General features: G+C 42.9%; 1 pseudogene; it reads left to right on the top strand.

Moving 5' to 3' along the window:
• Window positions 1–979: 979 nt before the first annotated feature.
• LOC127027906 (complement component C6-like) lies at window positions 980–19,276 on the top strand (annotated as a pseudogene).
• Window positions 19,277–19,774: the final 498 nt, after the last annotated feature.

The following is a 19,774-nucleotide window of genomic DNA, read 5'->3' as shown; positions in this document are numbered from 1 at the left end:
CTGAGAGCTGAGGTCCAGCTCATGCGTTACATTGCTCAGTCCTGGCTGGGGGAACTCCCTGTCTAGATGCATCCTTGTGTCTTCTAAGCCAAGCGAGCTTGGAGACAGGAGTATTGCCAACCTACCAGCAGCAAAATTCAGCAGAAGAATCCATGTATAAATCAGTAACAAATTGTTTTATAATGAATCTTTCCTATCTGCAGGTTGATCATTTGCTCCAGTTTCCTGCCCCTCCTTTTGCTCTTGATCTTTGCTTCAGCCTTGTTCCATCAGTTCACCTTGCCACTTTATAACTCTCTTCTTTCAGTATTCTCTATTCCTCTCCTTTCTATTTAAACTCCCACATAAACAGCCTCTAGCATTGCAAAAAAATTATGAATTAGCTGTCTCAAAAACATGAATTTTTTCTAAATGTAAGAGATTGTTTCCAGTTTCTGAACTTTCTCTTTGCTTTTTTCCTCTCACATCTTTCCCCAAACCTTGCCTGTTAACAGCCTGACACTTGAAATCAATGAGGTCTTTATCCCTGTGGTTTTAGTTTTAGCAGACTGATAAATTGTGAAACTCCATAACAGTGAGTTAGTATCCAAAATATACACTCACCAGATTAGTTGCAAATGGCCCATGGATGCTTATAAACTGAAGCCTTTCCTCTGAACTTTTTGGTTGTCTTATCAATTGCTGGTGTATTTGTTATGGCAGGAATCGTTTTGCTTTCTGTTTGGCCAGTGGTTAGGGAGTCCTAATTTTTGTTGGAATCCTATATACTCCCACAATGTAAAGGAGTAATGAGCATTGTCCTCAAGAACCTCACAGGGCTCTTGGAAACTCCAGGGCTAGTTTGTTCATGGTTAAAGCAGCATGATACACAGGATTAATTAGTTCTTGCAATGTATCTCAGGTCATACTCTTGGCCTCTCTACTTTCTGCAATTAACTACCCATGAAGGTGCTAAGACTCTCCTTTTTTTTATTTCTAGAATTCCAACTTTATTAGAGTCCATAAAGTCATTTCTGTTGCAAACTTCACAATGAAACAGTCAGATCTGCAGCTCTCAGACATCTTTCTAAAAGCACTTAACCACCTGCCCCTGGAGTACAACTACACTTTATACAGCAGAATATTTGATGACTTTGGCACTCATTACTACACCTCTGGGAAGATGGGTGGTTCCTATGACGTTCTTTGCCAGTACAGCTCTGAGGAACTGAAGAACTCAGGTAAGTAATCTTCAGCAAGAAAATATCATGATTTGTTTACCAGCTTTTCTTATCACTGTTTTTAGGCCTTACACCACATAGTAAGTTCTCCAACTAACAGCAAAAAATACTTTAGACTTGCATAGACCCAGGAATTGCCCACACTGCTTAAATAGAGCAAGAAGAAATTTTTACTCTACACTGTCTTATTTTGAAAAGTTCAAGAGGTTCCTTACTTGGTAAATATCATTGTGTTCAGGGAAGCCTCTTAAGACTTTCAGATCAAGACCAGGTGCCACCAGGAAAATGTATTCCAGCATACCTCAGTGTGGGACTGAGGTCTGAGATGTGTAAGTGGTACCTTTTGGGCTACAGTTATTAAAGTTGTTGGTATTGATTAGAAATTACTCTAAAACTAATCCTGTGACTGCCAGATTGTCGAAATGAAAAGACAATACTACAAAAGTGGAAATCTAAGGTTAAAAGCTGTGATCCTTAATGCCACTGCTGTAACTTGTATGGGTATGGGAGGATACCTAAAGGGGTTGGTAAGCATGACTCAGTCCAGTGCTGTTTGTACTTGGGGAAGCGGGTGCCTGCAGTAGTGAAGTCTCCTCCTAAACCGGTCGGTGTCCTGTGCCCCAAGTGTAGCAGGAGCAGGTGACTGTTGCTGTCCCAGGAGGAGCAGCGTCTTGCCACATCCCAGGCTGGGGGAGAGGTGTGCTGTTCTCACCACCACTGACCTCTGCAGAGCAGCGCCCTGGGCAAGCATGACCGGACTGTGAACAGCAAAGGGCTGTTCCACAGGGTGCTGGTGGCAGGAGGGGGTGTCAGATACCCCAGGAGAGGTGACATGGGAGAAATACCCAGACAGGAATGGGAAGAGGAGTCTGGGAGAGGGTGAACATGGGCAGAGCCTGATGGGACCAGAGAGGTGAGGTGCTGGCAGTGGTGAGTGAGGAGCGTGAGCACAGTGTGGAGGTCAGAAAGAAACCAGTGAGCAGGGTAGACCTGCAATGGCTCACCTCATTGTGGGAGCATGAAGGCACAGTGCCATCATGTAACATGGTGTCCTGGTTTCGGCTAGGACAGAGTTAATTTTCTTCCTAGTAGCTGGTATAGTGCTGTGTTTTGGATTTAGTAGGAAAAGAATGTTGATAACACACCGATGTTTTTAGTTGTTGCTAAGTAGTGTTTATACTAAGTCAAGGATTTTTCAGCTTCTCGTGCCCAGCCAGCAAGAAGGCTGGAGGGGCACAAGAAGCTGGGAGGGGACACCATCAGGACAGCTGACCCAAACTGGCCAAAGAGCTATTCCATACCATATGACATCATGCCCAGTATATAAACTGGGGGGAGTTAACTGGGAGGGGGATCGCGGCTCGGGAACTAACTGGGCATCGGTCAACGAGTGGTGAGCAATTGCATTGTGCACCACTTACTTTGTATAGTTTAATTCTTTTAGTATTGCTATTGTCATATTATTATTATTATCATTATCATTGTTTTTCATTCCTTTCTGTCCTATTAAACTGTCTTTATCTCAACTCACGAGTTTTTTTTCCTGATTCTCTCCCCCATCCCAGGGGTGGGGGGGCAGTGAGCAAGCGGCTGCGTGGTGCTTAGCTGTCGGCTGGGGTTAAACCACGACACATGGTTATGGTGATGAAGCTGCTGCTCTGTTGTATTTCTAGGTCTGGTGGTGGATGAATCGATGGAGTGTGTCTGAACAGAAACAACAAGGCGTGTGTTCTTCCGGAAAAAAAAGAAAGTCAGTACCAGATGCACCACAAACAGGATGACTGTGAAACATGAAGGTGACCATGATGAGAACAGGGCCCATGTCCTGTTACTTACCCTGAGAGATACCATTCCCCTCAACTAAGTGCCCTGGGTGACCACCTAGCTTTGTTGAACTACAGATGCTCTTCCACCACTGTCAGAGGAGCCAGTGTTTCACTGTAAAAATCAGAAACATCTTCTTGCTTGCAAAAGTAATTATGATGTAGGAGCGCTCTTCCTCTGCTCTGGAGCACCATCATTGGGGATCCAGTGGCACTGGCTCTTCTAGACAGTCACAGATCTGACAAACATTCCCCGTAGCCCTGGGTCCAGGGCCAGGCATGCTGAACTGGGAAATGGGCACAACTAGAAACACATGATCGTGACCGAGTCCCTGATCTTCTCTAAGGGTTGCTCAGGGCTCGTTGAGAGAGGTTGGGCAGCAATAACACACTCCCTGACCTTCCCCTCTCATCTTCCTCGTGCTAAGCAGACATCTAGGTGCAGGAGTCTCCTGGCAATGCCAGAAATGTGTCTCAGGAACTGCAGAAAGTTGGTGTGTTTTCTGCAAGAATGGCAAGAGTCATGTTCTGCATCACTAAAACCAGGGATTTCATCACCTCCACCATGTTTTTGTCCTCATTTTATGATCAATTCCAGTTACTCAGATGTAGCTGGGACTAAAAATCCTGCCTTGCGGTGTGTCCTTCTAGAGGAACCTGCTGTATCCCATGCATTTTCCACAAGTGTCTCATGTAGTTCTGAATATCTCTGTGGCTGAGGTCTCGCACACTTTCATTTGGAAGAATATGACAGACTGCCATCATAGTGGGGATTGTTTTTCTGAGCTTAGACTTCATTCTTCCACCGGTAGCTTCAAAAAATTAATCTTAGTATATTCTTTTATATCCTCTTACACTTTTTCTTAGAACTATGTTGTTACATCTACTAGCTTTGAAGGCCTTTATCTGACAATACTGCAATGAAATCCCTTTCAGGTTCCATTTTGGAGTCAGCCGAACGGTCAGTCTCTCTGGTAAAGGGTGGCAAGTCAGAGTACGCTGCAGCTCTGGCCTGGGAGAAAAAGGGGGCTTTTCCAGGAGACACAGTCTTTACAAACTGGCTGGAATCGACAAAGGACGATCCTGTGGTGATTGACTTTGAGGTAAGAGAAGAGCAAGAAAAACATTGAGATAGTAAAGCACTCACCAGTTAGCAGCTCTTCAGAGAGCTCTGCAGGTGTTTTCTGTCTTTTAAGTCAGGATGATGCTGTGTGTTATATGAATGCACACAAATATGGGCATAATATAAACATACAAAACATATATTAAAGCTATTTCTTATGCATCTCAGTTTACAAGCTGCACCAGGTTTGCATTATCCATGGACAGTGGGAGTAAGAGGGAGGAATGTGAGTGAATTACTCTGGCATCAGCAGGAGCTCAGACATGGGCAGGGGTTAGTTACTGTGCAGGAAAGCAGTGCATGGTGCTGGGAACACTTTTTTCCCTGTGCTCTTTCCCTTGTCAGGCCTACATTGCAAGGTATGGCGTATAGCTAAACTGAAACAAAACAGCAGTCCCCTAGTATCACTGTCTTGCTTGTTTAATTCATTGTGCCGGCACTGTTGTGAGTGCACTGAGCTGCCTCCTTTCCCAGCTGGCACAGAAGCTGCTCAGCAGCAGCAGCAGCGGCAAAGCACTTGAGGCAAATGACAAAACCTGCCTGAATGTAGCATGCAGTGATCTTTCTCCCACTGCAGCTGCTGAGCTCCTGAAGGCAGTGTAGGGATGTCTCACATATAGCAGGGATCAGGTATAAGCAAACCCTGCATCATCTATGGTGTCCTGAATTTTTAGACATGGTAGAAATTGGTTGGTTTTGTCACTGGCTCACCAAGCCCTAAACTGGGACAATAAAAGCAATATAAACAGGATAATCTAGATGTATAGTGCTGGCATGCTCCTTTAAAGCATCCATAACTTTCAACATGCCTGACTCCTGTGTGATATAGCATCATGTGTAGGCTCTAGTGCCTTTAAAATCCTGCAACTAACCCCCAGCAGGACCCTGCTGCATCTAGGTAACTGCTTACTGAACGGCTGTCTTCCAGGTGTTGCCCATCATTGATTTGGTGAAGAACGTGCCATGTGCCGTGACCAGACCTCGCAACCTGAGGAGAGCCCTGAGAGAATACGCAGGCAGGTTTGACCCTTGCCAGTGTGCCTCATGCCCCAACAACAGCAGGTCCGTGCTTTCTGGGACGGAGTGCCTCTGCCTGTGCCAGGCTGGCATCTACGGCAAAAACTGTGAGACACAAGCTCCGGGTTACAAATCAGGTATTTGGGGTAATACTGTCATGATGTAAATATGGTCCTTCTGATCTAAAATGCACAGCAGGCTGCAGTCAGGAATTCCTGTGGCATGGGAAAACTGAGAAGGCTAATTGTTGCTTTTCTAGATCATTTGAAAATTAAATTCTCTATATTTTCTATAGAACAAAATTCTGAAATTTCATTTAAAAAACAAAAATCTGAATGATTTTGACCATGTAAAGGTTTCATACAATTAACTGTCTAATACCTGAACCTTACTCTTCCATGTTATTTTCAAATCCTAAGATTCCAATGCCTTTCAAAAAGTATTTTTCTTAGCATAGTGATATTTAGTCCTGCATTTAGAACTACCAAGTTTCAGCTCATTTCTGTTGCACCAAGTCTCAAGTTCATTAGTTATTCCACTATGGCATCCCAATTTTCCAAATGGCTGAGGCCGTTGCAGAAACATTAAAGGGTTAGTCCTAAAACACAGCCTATCCTTGCCCCTCTCCAGGTCGCTCTGTTCAGACACCTTTCATGGTGCTCAGACTCTGCAGGCAGGATATATGCAAGTCAAAACTGCAATGCTGTTATCTATTGGGTAACATGGAAGATAGTCAGGATTTAGCAAGATATTAGGAAAAGCATTAGTTTGTTCATTTTCCCTCTAAGACCCCCAGGAAGTCTTCGGCCAGGGAGGCATCAGCCAGGTGGGGAAGGGCTGGTCACAACTGCTCCTTGGGACAGGTCTTCAATGTTAACTTTTTATGTTCTTAGCATGTTTTTCCAAAACACTCATGATATAATAAATTCATATCTGTCATGGTTTAACCCCAGTCAGCAACTAAGCACCATGCAGCCGCTTCCCCCTCCCCCCTCCCAGTGGGGTGAGGAGGAGGAAAGGAAAAAAAAGTAAAACTCATGGGTTGAGATAAGAACAGTTTAATAACTAAAGTAAAATATAATACTAACAAGAGTAATAATGAAATATAATAATAGTAATGAAAAGGAATATAACAAAAAAAGGAGGGGGGGATGAAAAAACCCAGTGATGCACAATGCAATTGCTCACCACCCGCTGACCGATGCCTGAGCAGTGATCTGCCCCTCCTGGCCAACTCCCCCCAGTTTATATACTGGGCATGACCTTCCATGGTATGGAATACCCCTTTGGCTAGTTCAGGTCAGCTGCCCCGGCTCTGCTCCCTCCCAGCTTCTTGCCCACCTGCTTGCTGGCAGAGCATGGGAAACTGAAAAGTCCTTGGCTTAAGATAAGCGCTACTTAGCAACAACTAAAACATCAGCGTGTTATCAACATCATTCTCACACTAAATCCAAAACCCAGCACTGTATCAGCTACTAAGAAGAGAGTTAACTCTGTCCCAGCCAAAACCAGGACAATATCGTACCTTTTACCAAAAACACCATGGCAATTTTGTCAAAGATGAATCTGACATAACCTTCCCTTACTAAATCCATGGCACTTCTTATCCCATGGTGATGGTCAGAAAGTATAAGAATAAAGGTGTCGTGGTTTAACCCCAGCCAGCAACTAAGCACCATGCAGCCACTCGCTCTCTCCCCACCCAGTGGGATGGGGGAGAGAATAGAAAAAAAAGTAAAACTCGTGGGTTGAGATAAAGACAGTTTAATAGGACAGAAAGGAAGGAAAAATAATGATAATGATAATAATAATTTAAAAATTACAATAATAATACTAAAAGAATTAGACTATACAAAACAAGCGATGCACAATGCAATTGCTCACCACTCGTTGACCGATGCCCAGTTAGTTCCCGAGCAGCAATCCACCCCTCCCAGCCAACTCCTCCCAGTTTATATACTGGGCATGATGTCATATGGTATGGAATATCCCTTTGGCCAGTTTGGGTCAGCTGTCCTGGCTGTGTCCCCTCCCAACTTCTTGTTCCCCTCCAGCCTTCTTGCTGGCTGGCCATGAGAAGCTGAAAAGTCCTTGACTTAGTATAAACACTACTTAGCAACAACTAAAAACATCAGTGTGTTATCAACATTATTTTCCTACTAAATCCAAAACACTGCACTATACCAGCTACTAGGAAGAAAATTAACTCTATCCCAGCCAAAACCAGGACAAAAGGCAGGATTAAAAATAAAAAATCAAACTGAATAGGCATGGCTCATAAAAGAAATTATAAGACATAGTAAAAGATTCCTTAGCTACATAATTAAGATAATAGGAAATGAGCTGTTCAGCAATAAGGATGAAGCTGAGATCAAAGATAATTGATGCAAAAATTAAGAAACCCATTCCTTAGTTTTTCCTATAGCCTATTATGCTTAAGAAAAAATGGCTAATGGATATAACAATTGTTGATTACAATGTGGAAGGAAAATTCAATTTAACTTGTCTTAAGGAGAGGGAACATAATCATCATTCTGAAGAATTTAAAGAACAATTTCCTGCAAACAGTTTTTTGAATGAAATAATTGGCACTAATGCCATACCTATAGGAAACAGAAGAGACTTACAGTATTATATTATTATATATTATTTATATTCCAGGACCAAAAGGGGACAGAAGGGAAAGTGACTCAGACAGCTACAGGCCTCATTATCTGACCCTGATAAAGAAATATTTTGAAAGAAATAAGCAATCAAAGATATGCAGATAAAGAGCTGAATGTAGAAAGTGTATTGCATGCAGAAAAGAAATGGTGTGTAAATAAAAATTTTCATATAATGCTTCATGGTGGCACAGACAAATGCTTCATGGTGGCACAGACAGATACCCCAGGGGTAAGAAAAGACAGTGGTGTTTTAATTTAGCTTGCATGGGAAGTAGATTTGGGGTTTAGACTTGGTGTTAGAGCTCAGATTTATTTGATAGCTCAGTGTTTCATGAGTTATCTAAAAAGGTTGTCAGCACCATAAAACTCAAACATCTGTTTGTGCAATAGAAGTAGAAAATAAGCTGTTTCTGGGTTTGAATGTTACCAACCAAAACTGGAAAGGAAAGTATATTTTAGGCTCTCATGAAGCAGCTGGAATTTGGCTGACAATCTCTTTGGAAAACTTCACATTCTAGAGACAATCTACTCCCTTAACAGTAACAATTTTAAATCCTCTGAAAACAGCTATTATGAATTCACCACCATCCCTTAAGAGAAATACTATGTATGGTACAGATTTATCAAAAGATGGGATTTCTTTTATTTCTTGCAGTTGCTGTAGATGGCCACTGGGGTTGCTGGTCTGAATGGAGTTCATGCAATGCTTCCTTCAAGACAAGGATGACCTGGGAGTGTAATAACCCCTCCCTGATGAACAGCAGGAAGCCCTGTGAGGGTGAACAGGAAGAAGAGGAAGACTGTTATGTCTCTGTGTTCATGGACAGGTAAGAAGATGGTAGATCAAAAGATCTTCATAGTCATGGGGCAGAGTTAAGGAGCCCTCCAGAGTGGCTTTGTGACTACCAAGGAGAAATAGCAGACAACTCTCCTGCCTGAACTTCTGTGGTGAGGGCTGAGAGAAGGAAATGTCTGAAAATCTTCGCAACTTGCTTCAAGTTTGCATTTATTCATTGTTTATTCCTAGAAAATGGCTGATGAATTACATACTAAAGTATGCCTGTAGACCTCTTATGCTGCTTTGTATGGCTTCTTGTCCAAAGCCATGGAGAACTCATCTGCTTCCATTCATGGGAGTTTTCAGTTTCCCTTTTTTTAATATCACATCCTCTTCTCTTAGAGGTTTAGGTCTGAACTCAGTCTCAGAGAGAATTCCACTGGAACTACCAAGCTTTTCATATTCCTGCTTTGAGTATGTCTGACATGCCAATTTTGCACGGTTTCAACTTAAAATCATAACTGCAACCCCAAACTGGCTCAGTTTCTTGCATCTTCAAGAGCAAGGCTTTGTACAGATTCAGTTTTTCTGCTGGAACCAAGAGCCAAAACAGGATTTTCATCATCCCTGCTGTAATGACTACAGCGGAGATTCTGGAATGGATAGGAGAGGATGAAAAGCAATGGGCTCCACAGTTCTTTGTTACTCATCTCAGTTAGACACCACGGGCTGTACAGCTCCATGCTCACAGAGACCAACCTCCTTTAACCATTGTCTGATAGCAACAGTCTGGTTTTGACTACAATATCTTAAACCCATCCAAATCATGTGGACCCTTTAGAGACTTCCTCCATCTACTGTTCTTTGCCTCTTTCTCTTACTCTATAAAAATATTTCATGAGTTATGTTGATAGAAATTGTAGCCCTGTATCTATCACTTTCTTTAGTGCTCTCACAATCTGCCTCCTATCAACACCTGCTACTTTTGATGTCTTTTATTTAGTGGAATAAAGCTTTTTCACCATTTGGGGGGGGGGGGCAGGGAAGCCCTCAGCATTTCTGTCCAAAGCTCCTGACATTCTGCCATTGTGATTTGGTGACATCACTGCTTAAGACACATCCTTACCAGCAAATTTTTACTTTTCGGAGGGGCTCCTTGTATAAATGATTATGAAGCAAGGAGAGAAGAGGATATATTGATTGGTGAACCTGAGTCTGGATGCTCCAGGCCAGACCCACCAGAAAATGGCTTTATCAGGGTGAGCATGAATGAAAAATGAGTGAGTGAGGAAGGAAAGTGTAGTAGTTGCAGAGCTGGCAAATTTTACAGCCTCTCATATCCAAACTAGCTACTGTGCTAGCAAGCATGTTGCTGTGTATGTGGCATGCTGTGGGACTCTAGTCCACCAAAGTCCACCAGCAACCGAAGCAAAGGCAAGGTAAAATCCATTTCAAACAGTGGTCCTTGAATCCTCATTTTGTAACCATGACATCAGTTAGTGCAGCTGGACGAACATATCATTATACAGGTGAGTGGATGACTCCTATTTCAGAGTAGGAAAAGCAAGCATTTATTACATCACATCATCAGGCTTTTATCATTGTTTCTTTTGACAATATCTATTCTCATTACCATAGATAGGAGGGGAGGGGCTTTTTGTTTTGGTTTGGGGGAGTTTTTTGGGGGTTGGGTTTATTTTTTCTTTTGGGGGTTGTTTTTTTTTGTTTTTTTGTGGGTTGGTTTGTTTGTTGGTTTTTTGGGTTTTTTTTTTTTTAGAATGAAAAGAACCAGTATGCTGTGGAGGAAGAAGCCAAAATTGCCTGTGTGAGTGGTCATGTCCTCTGTGGCTATCAATTCCTTTGGTGTCTGCCAGATCAAACCTGGACACAGCAACCTGTTGAATGTCAACATAAGAAAGAGAAAACTGATTTAGCCCAGCAACAAAACAGAAGTGGAAGTAAAAGACACAAAATAGATTATAATACAAGTTTTAACAAAAGAATCTGTAATGATATCTGAAGAGATAGCATTTTAAGAAGGTATTTCATGTATTCACACTAGAGATGGCAAAAACCTACTGAGTCACTACATCATTCCTCTTTCAATTCAGAAGTGTTACTATTATGTGCTTTGTAAGGATATTGTAATATTCAATGCTTTAGAAAACCCTCAGATGGATGCTGTGAAGTCCTTCTCTTGTCTAGCTTTAAATATCTTTAACAGGAGGACTCATCTTTTGTTTCCGGACTTATATAGATATCTTTAAGTTAATGACAGTTATGCTGAAGAAAGTGTTCTTGGAGGAATTTGACTACTACTTTTTATATTAAATGGATGATGTCTCTCTAACCACCCCCCTCCCCAGGCTGCCTTGAAAATCCCTACATAAATCAATGTCTTGAAGTATTTATAGTCCAATTAAGAATTAAGGATCAGAACTGGCCTGGGTTTGCTAACAGGAGAGATTCCAATAGTTTTCTAGAATTCAGTGTGATTTCAATGACTTAGTGTTCATTTTATCAAAAAAATTTACCTGAATATACTTACAAGCCATTCATTTTAATTGTTTTAATAGCTTCATTTACAAAAGAAAAAATAAAATATGCTTTTAATGCCATTCTTATTATTTTTAAACTGTAAGATTAAATTACTCATACTAGCATACATTAGAAACACATTGTAATTATTTAGTTATTGATTGAAAAATATTTTTACGGACTATACTGACATGACAGTGCACTGAAAATTTCTAGACTTAATTATGTTAAATATTTATTAGTTTTGAATGTCAGTCAAATGTTCAGTGTTATTGAGTGTCTTTATGGCTCTTCAACTGAAGCATTATGACTTGCTGTAAATATCCGCACACCATAAAACCAACAAGAATTATATTTTTTTTCTTGTTTATTACAGCCTCAGTATGCCTCAGACCACTAACATCTGAAAGTATCACAATTTCCCCATTTAAACAACAGTACAACATTGGTGAAACCATGAAGCTAAGCTGCCAAGCTGGGTTTATAGTCACTGGTCAAACACAGTATACTTGTGGGAAAGACCTTGTCCTGGTTTTGGCTGGGACAGAGTTAACTCTCTTCTTAGTAGCTGGTACAGTGCTGGGTTTTGGATTTAGTGTGAGAATGATGTTGATAACACACTGATGTTTTAGTTGTTGCTAAGTAGCGCTTATCTTAAGCCAAGGACTTTTCAGTTTCCCATGCTCTGCCAGCAAGCAGGTGTGCAAGAAGCTGGGAGGGAGCATAGGCAGGACAGCTGACCTGAACTAGCCAAAGGGATATTCCATACCATAGGACGTCATGCCCAGTATATAAACAGGGGGGAGTTGGCCGGGAGGGGCAGATCGCTGCTCTGGCATCGGTCAGCGGGTGGTGAGCAATTGCATTGTGCATCACTGGGTTTTTTTTCCTTCCCCCCCTTCTTTTTTTTTGTTATATTCCTTTTCATTGCTATTATTATTATTATTATTATAGTTCATTATTATTATTGTTAGTATTATATTTTACTTTAGTTATTAAACTGTTCTTATCTCAGCCCACAAGTTCTGCCTTCTTTCCCGATTCTCCTCCCCATCCCACCGGGAGCAGGGGGAGGGGGACGGGGAGTGAGGTAGCAGCTGTGTGGTGCTTGGCTGCTGACTGGGGTTAAACCACGACAGACCTGTTCTGGATACCTCCTATTTTGAGATCTATTACATGTGAAAAAGGTTAGTATCCCTGCTTTACTGTTTCTATACTGCTGGTATCCACAGCACAGTTTATTTTAGCTAGCTAGAACTAGGAGGCAGATGACTGGTTTTAAGACATATAGCAACTGTTCATTAATTTTGCTTTTACTTTGTGCCTACCACAGTGCCCTATAATTTCAGCCCCAAACTTCTGCATTAAGTTCAGAATTTTTGGGTGCAATGTACTTGCACTTTAATTATGAAATTGAGATACTGAAACTGTTTTCTTTAAAAAAAAAAAACCAACAAACAAACAAAAAAACCCCAACCCAAACAGCTGTGTTAACAAGGCTTTATGAAAGCAAATTAGGAGAATGCATTCTGTTGAAACTTCAGCTTCTCTTCTTGTACAGACTTTTCCAGTGATTTTTGCAAAGACTGATGCATACTTGTGGAATCCCAACCATGGCAGCTTTTGAAGAGAGAAATATGGGATAAACTAAAATAAATGCATTTTAGGTTTTACAGCAGAAGTCTAAGATATTTCTGTTCCCTTTGTTACTAGTTACAATAACTCTCTCACTTTTGTTTCAGATGTGCAAACTAAGATTAGAGGTGTTTGCAATCCAGGACAAAAGCAGGTTGGACCTCACTGTGTTTGTATGTCTCCAGAAAAGGATTATAGTTAAGTACTTGTCGTGGTTTAACCCTAGCCAGCAACTAAGCACCACGCAGCTGCTTCCCCCTTCCCCCTCCCAGTGGGGTGAGGAGGAGGAAAGAGGGGGAAAAAAAAAGTAAAACTCGTGGGTTGAGATAAGAACAGTTTAATAACTAAAGTAAAATATAATACTAACAATAGTAATAATGAAATATATAATAATAATAATAGTAATGAAAAGGAATATAACAAAAAGGAGGGGGAGGAAGGGAAAAAAAAAAAACCCAAACAAACAAACAAAAAACCACCAGTGATGCACAATGCAATTGCTCACCACCCGCTGACCGATGCCCAGTTAGTTCCTGAGCCACGATCCGCGCCGCCCGGCCAACTCCCCCCTGTTTATATACTGGGCATGACGTTCCATGGTATGGAATACCCCTTTGGCTAGTTCAGGTCAGCTGCCCCGGCTCTGCTCCCTCCCAGCTTCTTGCACACCTGCTTACTGGCAGAGCATGGGAAACTGGAAAGTCCTTGGCTGAAGATAAGCGCTACTTAGCAACAACTAAAACATCAGCGTGTTATCAATCAATATTATTCTCACACTAAATCCAAAACCCAGCACTGTACCAGCTACTAAGAAGAGAGTTAACTCTGTCCCAGCCAAAACCAGGACAGTACTTTCATTAGAAAAAGTTGCAGTTTCTCCACTGATAGACTAAGAGTCCATTGCAAACTCAAAACAGGAAGAGTAACAAAAGACAACAGCAACTTCAGGGTTACTCTCTGTTCAGATATATGCCTCTGCATCCAAATTGCAACCCCATTTATAGCCTATGAAATAAATGAACAATATGACATTAACCAAATGGCACACCATGGCACATCCTTCTAGTCTACATTGCCATCTGCTACTGGAGATCCCCACTCTTCCTTTTCTTCCCTTTTTTCCTCCAAATTCTATATTTTCACTGTCATCACCTTGCTATAATAGGTCATGTTCCTTGCGTTTCAGATTCACCTTTTTCAGATTAACATGCTGCAAAATACACTGTATGTTTTAGTCTCCAGAGCATATAAAAATACATAAGACTCGGGTTTACGGTTTCCTTACACATGATCTGCACAGACCTTTGAGCCTTCAAGTGAAGAGAGGGTTATCCTGGAGGACTGGCCAGGGTGGAGGCGTGGCATGGGGCTGGAGATGGGAAAGATGAGCACAGATTGAATATGAACTGGGCTGTTGTAGGGCTGAGATCAACACACATTCCACCACAGGGCTCCTGTGTGACCACAGGCAAGCCCCTTGGCATGGGATTAATCTCATTCATGTCAGCCCCCAAATAACCAAGTATCTTCTCTCTCTCAAGAGGGTAGAGAGAGAGCATGTTCAGAGGGTGATAGACATTGTCAAAAGTACATAGGCAGAATCCTCTGATAACTAGAGAGGCTTTGATGACCAAAGCTATAAGCTTAACTCTTAAGAGGCTAAACTAGGTGAGCTGTATTGCTCCCTCTCTCTAGGAAATGACTGAGCTCCACAACATGATGCTGCTTGGAAATACATGCACTTGCTGAGAACGGATCCACTCAGGAACCAAGAGCAATACAGAAACTACAAGCAGCATGGCTGTGTTTGCCTGCCACAAGTCCCAAACTAACTGTGCCTCAGAGGCAGACTTGCACACACTGCTGCAGTGCTGCGTTAACTCAGTGAAGCCACCCCAGGGCCTGTGGAAGTGTCCCACGTCTTGTGGAGGTAACAGCACCTCCTGTTTTATTATGCAGGCACATGTCCTTCACCTCCCATCTGTTGGACAGGACCAAAGCTTCCTCACCTCACAGCACTATGCTGTATCAGGTCCAGGTCCTGCAGTAGCTGAGTGTATTGTGTCTAGCTGGGAAGGAGTTAATTTTCCCCACAGCAGCCCTCATAGTTCTGTGCTTTGTATTTGTAGCTAGAAAGGTGTTGATAACACCCCAAAGGCCAGTAGGCTGGGGGTGGGCAAGAGGTTGGGAGGGGACATAGCCAGAACAGCTGACCCAAACTGACCAAAGGGATATTCCATACCATATGACGTCGTGCTCAGCAATAAAAACTGAGAAAGGACTCCTCTTAAGAAAGCGGGGGGGGGCATTCGTTATTAAGACGTTTGTCTTCCGAAGCAACCGCTACACGTACTGAGGCCATACTTCCCAGGAAGTGGCTGGACATCGCCTGCTGATGGGAAGTAGAGAATAATAGTTTTTGTTTTCCTTTGCTTCCACACGTGGCCTTTGCTTTTCTTTATTAAACTGCCTTTATCTCGACCCACAAGTTTTTTCATCTTATTTTCTCCCCCCTGTCCTGCTGACGAGGGGGAGTTATAGAGCGGCTTGGTGGGCACCTGGCGGCCAGCCAAGGTCAACCCACTACAGTCCTTTTTGGTGCCCAACGTGGGGCATGAGGAATTCAACATAAGGATAGTAATTGGGAGAGGTAATGGGCAAAACATGGACTGAACATTGCTAGAGTGGAGAGTGGAATAATTGTGGGGAATTTCTGTTGCTGTAATTGTGGTGAAGGGACGAGGGGTGGAGTGTGTGTAAATTGTCCACTTTCATCGGTGTTGTGATGATGTTATTTTGATTTTGGTGTGGGGAATTCTTTTTGTTGATGTAAGTGAAGTTTGTGAAGATTGTAGATTTTATGATGAATGTGTATTTTAATGATAATTCTTAAATATGTGATTCACAGAGGCGAGGGGTGGAATGTATTGGGTTTGCGTGGCAAGGTTTTGGTAGCAGGGGGGCTGCAGGGGTGGCTTCTGTGACAAGGTGCCAGAAGCTTCCCCCATGTCGGACACAGCTAGTTCCAGCCGGCTCCAAGACGGACCCGCTGCTGGCCAAAGCTGAGCCAATCAGCAACGGTGGTAGCGCCTCTGTGATAACATATTGAAGAAGAGGTAAAAACTGCTGCGCAACAGCAGCTGGGAGAGAGGAGTGAGAATATGTGAGAGGAACAACTCTGCAGACACCAAGGTCAGGGAAGAAGGAGGGGGAGGAGGTGCTCCAGGTGCCTGAGCAGAGATTCCCCTGCAGCCCCTGGTGAAGACCATGGTGAGGCAGGCTGTCCCCCTGCAGCCCATGGAGGTTAACAGTGGAGCAGATATCTACTCTGCAGCCCGTGGAGGACCCCATGCTGGAGCAGGTGGATGTGCCCTGAAGGAAGCTGTGACCCCATAGAGAGCCCGCGCTGGAGCAGATTTTCTGGAAGGACCTGTGGCCCTGCGGGGGACCCACACTGGAGCAGTCTGTTCCTGAAGGACTGCAACCCGTGGGAAGGACCCACGCTGGAGAAGTTCATGAAGGACTGTCTCCCGTGGGAGGGACCCCATGCTGGAGCAGGGGAAGAGTGTGAGGAGGAAGGAGTGGCAGAGACAAAGCATTATGAACTGACCGCAACCCCCATTCCCTGTCCCCCTGCACTGCTCGGGGGGAGGAGGTAGAGAAGGCGGGAGTGAAGTTGAGCCCGGGAAGAAGGGAGGGGTGGGGGGAAGGTGTTTTTAGATTTGTTCTTATTTCTCATTATCCTACTCTGATTTTGATTGGCAATAAATTAAACTAATTTTTCCCCGAGTCGAGTCTGTTTTGCCTGTGACAGTAATTGGTGAGTGATCTCCCTGTCCTTATCTTGACCCACGAGCCTTTCATTGTATTTTTTCTCTCCCCTGTCCAGCTGAGGAGGGGGAGTGATAGAGCGGCTTGGTGGGCACCTGGCGTCCAGCCAAGGTCAACCCACCACACTGGGACAGCCTTAGGTTTTTAGACAGATATCCAACCTGGCCATGGCTTTGCTGTGTTTCATCCTATGCTGGTGGAGCATTTAGAAGCATAGACTTGTTCCACAGCCTGCTAAAATAATTTTTCCTTTTTCTTTGGGGCAGCCACTACTCAGAAGACATCTGTGCTACATGCTGTTTCCAAACAGTATGTGACCAAGCCCAGCTGTCAGTATTCAGCTGAGTTATGCCTTGGAGAGCAGTCATTTCATTTCTTGTATGCTGGCCTTTGTCATGGTTACGCCAACATAGATTGGGCTATTGAAAGGGCAAAGCTCTCTACAAATAGCTTGAAGAAAGTGTCCTGTGGCTATGACACCTGCTATGACTGGGAGGACTGTCCAGGTACGACTTCTGCTTTATCCAGACCTCAGGCACTGAAAAAGAAAATATGCTTGCTCCTTCACTGCTCTAAGAATGAGATTTACAGGCATCCTGGTCCATCTGAGCAATTTACAGTGAGAGAAGTATGGAAGCGTGATCAGTCCTGTGTTCCTGCTACTATGTGTTGCACCCAGATATGTACCTTTTCCCTTAGGCACAAGTGGTGTAGTGTTGCCACTTCCCATTAAGGAATTAAAATTTAATATTTGAATCTTTAATCATAGAAACATAGTCGGTAATGTTATCACCCATTCCCTGTGAGGCTACTATAACCAGTAGTTTGTACTTCAGGAGTTAATCTGGGTCACACCCTCTATAGTGTATAATTAAATTATTAAATTAAATTATGATACTACTTAAAAAGCAAGACTGGGGCCAACAGACTTAATGGGATTTTAATGGTAAAATTTGCAAATACCCATATGTGAAAACTGTGTTTATTAAGAGTTTTAATGAACTAGCTAAACTGTTTGGTGAAATCCTTAAGACATTTATTTTCTAAACACTGTTGTGCAATCTGGCTATTTATTGTGTAACCAGGTGATAAGAGCAATGGGTTTTCCTGTAAATGTCTGAGGTGCTGGCTGGCTCCGTGCACACCAAGTGCTTGCCAGGAAAAGGCTGAGTGGCAGCCACACTCATTCCTCCACTTGCTTCCAAAGACAAATATGATCCTTATCGCACCTTGTCTGCTTATGATAAATAAAGCAACAGCAGTGTGCAGCAATCCTAAAACCCCATTTTGCAGATGCAAGATTTCTGCAGCACAGGATTTGAAGTAGGTGGCTGTAAAGCTACCGCACGAGGTATTGGTCCTTTTGGGGCTGAAGTAGGGGGCAGGACCAGGTGTGCCCCTCGAGGGACATGGTGTGGTGGAGCCCCTGAGCACCTCAGGCTCCTGGGAAGGTGGTTATAATTTTAAAAAAGTATTGGGCTTATTTATTCCAGAGCCCCTAAGAAGCCTAGATCTGCTCCCACTGCGGAAGTGGTTTAAAGCTGGATCCTGTGCCAGCACTTTGGTGTTTTTCTCTCAAAAGTCCACAGAGGATCCCTGTTCAGTGAGCAAAAATGAGAGAGTGAGCAAGAATACCAGGAGAAAAATACATTAAATAAAATAAGTTTTCATTGTGCTGCTCAAGAGGTTTGAATTGGACTTTCCTCCTCACCATCTCCACAAAAGTCCTCTTTCCCATGAGTATGCTCAAATGTCTAGGAAATGGAAGCTTTGGTTTTCCTGAGAATGAGTATCAACACAGAGGCAGAAGATACTGCAGTACCATCTGAAAGCAGCTAAACTGAGGAAAATACATATTTTTCATGTTTTAAGAAAGGGAAGGCAGAAACTTAGTTTCCTGCTGTCGCGAATCCTGATTTAGGATCCTGCCAACTATGCCAATTTGTCGCAAATGGGCAATTTAGACCACTTAAAGAACCACTTTCAAAGGTATTAGCAAAAGTGGTTTTATTGAAATATGATGTTGTAAAAGTGCGACTTAACAAAGTTCGATGGCAAGGTTCACTCTATTACTGTACTGCACAAAGAATATAACAACGATTCAAAACTACCAAGACAGAATCAAAGTTACCAAGAGAAAAATCAAAGTTACCAATGCAAAATCTTAGTGCACTATAATACAAGGTTATACGCGATATCGGTCACTTGCCAAAGATCTGCAGTTGGCAAGAGGTCTCTCTGCCTCGAGGATTAACCTTGAGAGGCGTCCCAGCTCAAGAGGAGATCACCGCCATGCAGCCAGGCTGCTTAGCAGGGAGAGCTCAAAGAAGGCTCACTTAGGCTGTCATATTTATGGAATAAAGTGGTTGGCTTGTAGTCAAATTACATGCGATGGAAAAGGTATGCATGAGACTCCTTGTACCCACAACTTTCTTTGTTCCTTGATAAATGAGTCTTGGAAAAGCCACCTGCTATTCATGTGTTAATCGCATGATCGGCGTTCCAAGCTCATATGCATCAATGCTCACCGTGTCACTCTGTTCCTTTGTGGGTTTTCAGAGAACAGATTGGAACTAGAGAAGTTCTTGGCCCGGTTACGGCTTAGGCCTTTACCTCCTTTGGAGCCTGTACCAAACTACTGCTAGTTTGGTTAAGGAGTTGAGTGCATCCGTCACACCTGCCCTATATTCTGGGAAAGAACATAAAGAGTCAGAATCTGATTAGATTAGAAATGGGTAATGAAATAACTGGCAGGACTGAACTTTACCACAAGCCAGCAGCAGGTAGTTTAGCATTCATAAAGGGAGCTTTAATGAAATAGGATCTGACACAATATGGACCTTAAGACTCCATTTCACAGCAACATTGTGTGCAAGGATAATTGGGAACAGAAAGTCAACTTAATATCTTTTTCTTTAAAGGAAAGGTCAGGGAAAGCCAGTGGATGAAAAATAGATACTTCATTTCTGCTTCTGTATGGGCCACTGCTGCAAAAAATTATATTTAAAGCTGCTTTTGTCTCTATTCCTATCACCCTACCATCTAGTGTATGCACTACAGGCTCTCTGTAACTAAGTGTCCTGGTTTCGGCTGGGACAGAGTTAACTCTCTTCTTAGTAGCTGGTACAGTGCTGGGTTTTGGA

This window comes from Gymnogyps californianus, unplaced genomic scaffold (genome assembly GCF_018139145.2).
Source record: "Gymnogyps californianus isolate 813 unplaced genomic scaffold, ASM1813914v2 HiC_scaffold_104, whole genome shotgun sequence".
In the NCBI taxonomy this organism is placed as follows: Eukaryota; Metazoa; Chordata; class Aves; order Accipitriformes; family Cathartidae; genus Gymnogyps; species Gymnogyps californianus.
This window is presented reverse-complemented; position numbering and strand designations above follow the sequence as displayed.